Source organism: Suricata suricatta, chromosome 10 (genome assembly GCF_006229205.1).
Source record: "Suricata suricatta isolate VVHF042 chromosome 10, meerkat_22Aug2017_6uvM2_HiC, whole genome shotgun sequence".
NCBI classification, from domain to species: domain Eukaryota; kingdom Metazoa; phylum Chordata; class Mammalia; order Carnivora; family Herpestidae; genus Suricata; species Suricata suricatta.
In genome coordinates, this window is record NC_043709.1 from 39,584,850 (window position 1) to 39,590,849 (window position 6,000).

Here is a 6,000-nt window from a genome sequence, read left to right on the forward strand (position 1 = left end):
AAACTGACCTATTCGATGCAGCTCTTAGTGTTGGAACTCACGAAAGAAAAAGCAAGGAAGAAACAGGACATCTTGAAACAAATGACATCTTCTCATCTAGGAGACCTCAAATAAACTTCACACACAAAAATTGTCCAGCAACTCTCTTTAACAAAAGCATGTTGCTTTAGGATTACATTAGGGTAACAGTAGTCAGTTGTCATTGTGACTAAAAAGCACTGTAACACCAAAGCTAAAAATTTTATGTTTGTTAAGTTGTTTTTAATGGACATATTATTACTGGAGCTAATCTTGATTTCAAGTTTCAATGACTAAATTTTAAAAACCCATGGATAATCTTGATACTACATACAAAAAAAAAAGATTAGGATAAACTTTTCTGGAAAGTAGAAGAATGGAATAAAAAAAAGAAAGAAAGAACAAGGACGTATTCTTTCCTCCGAGGCACCTGGTCACTATTTTCAGCTTGAGACTATAGGGAAAAGATAAGTTGGGGGTAGGGAGAAGGAGGAAAAGAACAGAGTGGCACAGTTCCTACGTGGATAAGTGTTCAGTATGGGTCACATCAGACTTGGAAGGAAAAATAAATCTAAACACAAAAATAACTCCAGCCTTCTGATACATTTCAGCCACAGCAGCAGCAACAGCAATAATAATGGTGAAAGCGCAAAATGAAGATTTACTACAGGCCAGCAACACTCTTAAATATTAAATTAGTAGATTCTCTCACTTAATCTTCACAAAAGTCCTTTTTTTAATGTTTTACTTATTTTTGAGAGAGAGAAAGAGACATTGTGAGCAGGGGAGGGTCAGAGAGAGAGGGAGACACAGAATCTGAAGCAGGCTCCAGGCTCTGAGCTGTCAGCACGGAGCCCGACGCGGGGCTTGAACCCACGAACCATGAGATCATGACCTGAGCCAAAGTCGGACGCTTAACCGACTGAGCCACCCAGGCACCCCACAAAAGTCCTTCTCAAACAACTATTTTACAGACGGGCAAACAGACTCAGATTAAGAAAATTACCCATGACAACCTACTTATAATGGTAGCGTTAAGATTCAAACTCAAGCGATTGTCTCCAAAAGCTACATCTGTAAGTACTGTGCAGTACTGCCTTAAAATGGGGAATAAAGTTAAGCAGCCATCATGTTTGGCCCCATCTAATATGGTAATGTAAGAAGGTGTTCAGTAACAATGCTTCTTTTGACTGGAAAAACTCCTCACAGTTCGACTTTGTGGTCTCATTTGTAAGACAACATTAGCATATAAAAGGTACCATTTCTTCCCCAGGGCTACCCTTACAAACCTACCAAAAGCCACCAACTAAGGTTAGAGACTTGGATGATGTTCCCCAGTGGAGAAAACTAAAAGCTGGATAGGAGGCCCATGGCTCCACGTATAAATGGACCACATAGAAGTATATACAAATCAAGATGAAAGAAAAGTAGGAGTCTGTTTCAAATCCTCCCCACTACACCTGAAGTGTTACAAATTACTTCTTGTCAAAACACTGATTTTCCCTTCTTTTCTCACAATAAAAAAAAAACAAAAAACTTTGGCCCTGTGTCATTGGCAGCGTTTCCAGATCGTGAAATCTCGAGGTCCCCATTCTGTCAAGTACTCATCCAAACAAGCACAACTAGCAATTGTCCCAACCACTATGCTCTTATGAAAATGTTGCACAGTTTAACAAAAAGTATCATTGTACAAACACGGTTTAATCTAATGACATGAACAAGCAGCTTTTAAGTCCCTACAGGGACCAGGCTTATTTTCTCAAACGTTGTAAAATCATTTTAAGAGAATAGTAAACACGTATAATTTTTAAAGACTTGGAGTTATATTTTTTTAACATGACTGCTGAGTGACATAACCACCTTGAATGGTGCATTCAATTCAGAATCTATACTACTGCATTGCTTGTCCTGAGACTTCATCTGGGACACAGAAGGATGATGACCTATGGAAACATCACCACCAGAGGCTCATATTAGATATTATTGTTGACAGTCAGACTCGGGAGGAAAAATGAAGTCTGAGCAGAAAGATAGCTCTGGGGATTTTTTTTTCCTACCCTGAGGTCCACTTAACCTTACAGAAAATTACTTTTCCTTACAAAATTGGGGGGGGGGGGTTGGAAGAATAGATCTTATATTGTTTTTTTAAAAACTGGGAGAAAGTTATTACTTGCTTGCATTCAAGGAAAAGGATGATACCTGCTGCGATTATTCAGTTTTGCATATCAGGTTATGTGATTAGCCCTGAAGCATCTACTACCTAGATCCATAGAATACAGAGAGGAATCACCTTTTCCAGATGGAAAGAAATATTCAGCACCATTACCCATCTGTCAATGGCACAAGTAAAGATTTCCTTTATTCAGAATTCTGTCTGCTGCCTCTCAGTGTGTGCAGTGTGTAGCTTTTAGTATCCACCAAGCTACATATGTCCACCTGTGTGTAGATATGATGTCATATATGCATATATGTTGGAGAATTCAAAAATAGGAAAAATTATTGTGCCCATTTTTCTTCTGGATAAAACAAAACTAAGTGATATCTCTGATTAAGGAGATGATCCCAAGAGCAACTGTGATACAGTGATAGGAACATAACCTTGGTCTCGTGGCTCCTACTTCATAAACACCTCCCAGACTCCCAGCATTTCTAAGGTCGGCACACTCTCATCTGATTTGGTGATATTCTCACCCTAATGATCCCACCTACACACAAAGTCAGACACACACGCACACGTCTCCATAAATTCTTCTCTCATAAAAGTAACATTAAACTCATGTGTTTTCTGAGGATTTTGGAACACCCCTCAAGTAAGTGAGGAACTAAGCATAACTGCAAACCTAGGCCTGGGAATCAGTGTTCTGACTGAAGTCAAAAAGTTTACATCAGACTACTCATAGGAGCCAACACGCTTTTCCTATCAAGTCCCTGAATGATCACAAAGTGTGGATTTGTGTCCACACTTGAGCTTGCACCCAGGACAACCATTTCCTGTTGCCATGGGTAACAAGAATGAGTCATTTGGAGCCCTCCAGAGAACTTGAAAGACATCTTATCTTGTACCATTTTCAGAATTAACAAAATATACTCTCGGTAATTAGCAGTGCTCAGCAATACAGTCTATTAAAGTATCAGATCAAAAACATCTGTTAATCCTTTTGCATGAAAATGGGGACTTGAAGTAAGTAAACTTGAGGGATTTTGCTTCCTCTCATAAAACAGGTAAGTCTATTACCAACCTTCCATTAAACGATTCACGTATATACGCAATCACAAGGAGGAAAGACAGTTTTAGGATCAATGGATTCAAAATAAGAGAATAATTTATGTCTTGTCCTTAGTATTCCTTTTAACTTCCAGTCATGGAAAGCTTAATCAGAACAGACTTCATGTTAAATCCTTCACGTACACATACAAAAAGAAGCAGTCACACCAAAATATTAAATGTATAGGAGGGCACGTCATCTCTTAAACCAAAGGCAAAAAAAAAAAAAAAAAAAGAACATTTTATTGAATCCGTAATTAGCTGTGCATTTCAGTGCCATGCGGTCCACCGGGAACATCGTGTACATATGTCAAGAGATCCCACTCAACCGGGAAACACCAGAATCAGAAGTCAGGTGAAAACAATAACATAGGACCATTACTACTATCACGGCGTGCTAGGAGGAGGAAAAAGAAAATGTTGAAAGAAAAAACATGCTTTTTTGGATTTCACTGGCAAGGGAATTTTAAGTCTTCTGCAAATATTCATCTGAACTGGATAAACATGACTGTGGTATGAAAAGTATTAAGGGTAGAATTAAGAAGATGAAAATACATTTAAAACCTACAGCTTCTTAACTGGATAAAATCAAAGCCGACAGTGTGTAGTGGCATGGCAGTAATCATTTTTTCTTGAATGGAATTATTGGCTCTATTTTTCAATATATGAGTCGTTTCTCTTCTCCCTGATCCATTCTGGATCCTTTACTGTATAATGATAGTTGAATTTAAAAACAAATGTGCAGACAAAGGAAAAGAGGCAAGGGGAGCTCACTAAAACAGAGACCTTTTTTCTATATGAACTTGTGTGCCACTGAAACAGCAGAGGAAAACCATTGATTAGTATTGTTTTCACCCATGAAATATTTTGACCTCAGGAAAACTTGAGAGCGTAACAACTAGATCTTTGAGGAAACTAAAATCCACAAAAATTCTATTTCTGGTTAAAAGGAAGCTGTCCTGTCTTATCCCTTTGTTTCCACACGATACAGACATCTTATGTTTCGAGGAGAAAGAAACCCATAGTGAGGAAGTGCCTCAACCTAAACAAGGCAGAATGGGCTACATACTAGCGCAGCTCCACTTTTAAATAAGTTTTAACTTACACGTACCTAGCATAGTTCTACACATGCTAAGAACCAAAGCAAAAGTCTGGTTTTATTGTAGTATCGTGTCATCAGGACTCAAGTGTGAATCTAGTTCTGCCTTTCACACAGGACTTACTAGGCCTTCTCTATTCTTGGGCAAGGTCTGTCTGCACCCTTTACCCCCTTGGCTCTGTTACACCTTCTACCAGAGGATGCTACTTCAGCCAGTGGGACTTTAGGAAGCAAGGTTCTAAACCTTAATTATGATTTACTCATTCCTGTAACTGGGAAGTGCAAAACTGAATGAGGGTTAAAGAGGAGATAATAAAGGCAACAGAAGTTGCATGTTCCTCATAAACGGGGGGGTGGGGGGTGGGAAGGAACTCTCTCAAGTGCTCTAAAATTAAAATTCAAAGAGGAGTAAGCTAGATCAATAATTTAAGAGGGGAGTTTCTATAGAAGCCTGTATTTCTTAAAATATGGATTTCTTTACATCCTTGGCTTATGAGGATTTAAAAACATATGCAGCCCTTACAATACATGTCATACTTGGAGCACGAAGCGAGCTGCAGAACTCTGATTCTGACACACAGCCCAGCTTAGAATGCATTTCTGCAGAATCGAGGCAGATCAATAGACTCGGGAAACAAATCTGTTGATGGATGAGGACAAGTCTGAAAACGACCTGGTTGAGGTGGCCACGCTGCAGGTTTCACGGCTCTTCCCATGTCGGCAGAACGGAAGGGTACCAACGATTTCCCTTTCTTTTAAGAGGGAGACGAAAAAAGGAACCGAGGCGAGGAAAAAGAGGGAAGGGAGGGAACAGAATGGAGCTGGTGATGAGAAAAGGAAGACAGACACGAGAACGGGGAGAGAGAAAGAGAGAAACCCGAAGAGGGGCGGGGGAGTAGGAAGGAAAGCTCTGATGTTTGGACGCTCGCCAGCCACCCAGCCGAGCGCTCCATCGCCCCCAAGCCTGCCTCCCTCGCTCGCTCGTCTGGAGCCGGGGGGCTCCCGGTCGCGCCGCCCTGGTGCGGACAGCCCTGCCCGCGACCCCAGCCCGGCGCAGGCCACGCCGAGGCACCCCAAGTAGCCCCCCGCAGCCCGCCCAGCCGAGCCCGCCACTCCCTGGACCGCGCTAGCCACCCCCGCCCCCGGCTGCTCCCGGCGCCCCCATCACTAGTCTAGGGAAAAGCCGAGAGATGGGAAAATCAAAAAGGGGAGGGAGACGGCCAAAAAAAAAAAAATTTTTTTTTTAATAATGTGATCAGAGGTCCTGGGGGAGCAGCAGGGAAAGAGACCCGTGGCAGGCACCTGGGAAGGAACACGCTGTTGCAAATACCCCGGGCTGCGCTGGGCTGGGCGATTTTCCACAAAAGGAAGTTTGGAAGGAGCGCAACGGTTCGCAATGCAAGGGAACGGGAGCCCAGCGTTACCTGACTGAGGTCAAGCCGGCGGGCCGCGGAAATCCTCAGGTTTGCGATACTGAGCCACTTGATCAGGTTACTATGGAAATCGTCTTGAGAAGAAAAAAAAAAAAAAAAAATACCGCAGCCCAGGCACATCCTCGTCACCCCGAAGGAAACTGTGGGGCCGCCGAGCGTGGGCGCGGGACCGGGCGCGGCGCCTC

At 42.2% G+C, this 6,000-nt stretch overlaps 1 protein-coding gene across 1 annotated transcript in view; it reads right to left on the reverse strand.

The window, feature by feature from the left end:
- NAV3 (neuron navigator 3) overlaps window positions 1-5,899 on the reverse strand; it is an 821,156-nt gene extending 815,257 nt beyond the window's left edge. The window contains exon 1 of the mRNA XM_029954939.1: window positions 5,807-5,899. The gene's annotated coding sequence lies outside the window, so the exon portion shown is untranslated. The remainder of the gene's footprint in view (window positions 1-5,806) is intronic.
- Between the last annotated feature and the right edge of the window lie 101 nt (window positions 5,900-6,000).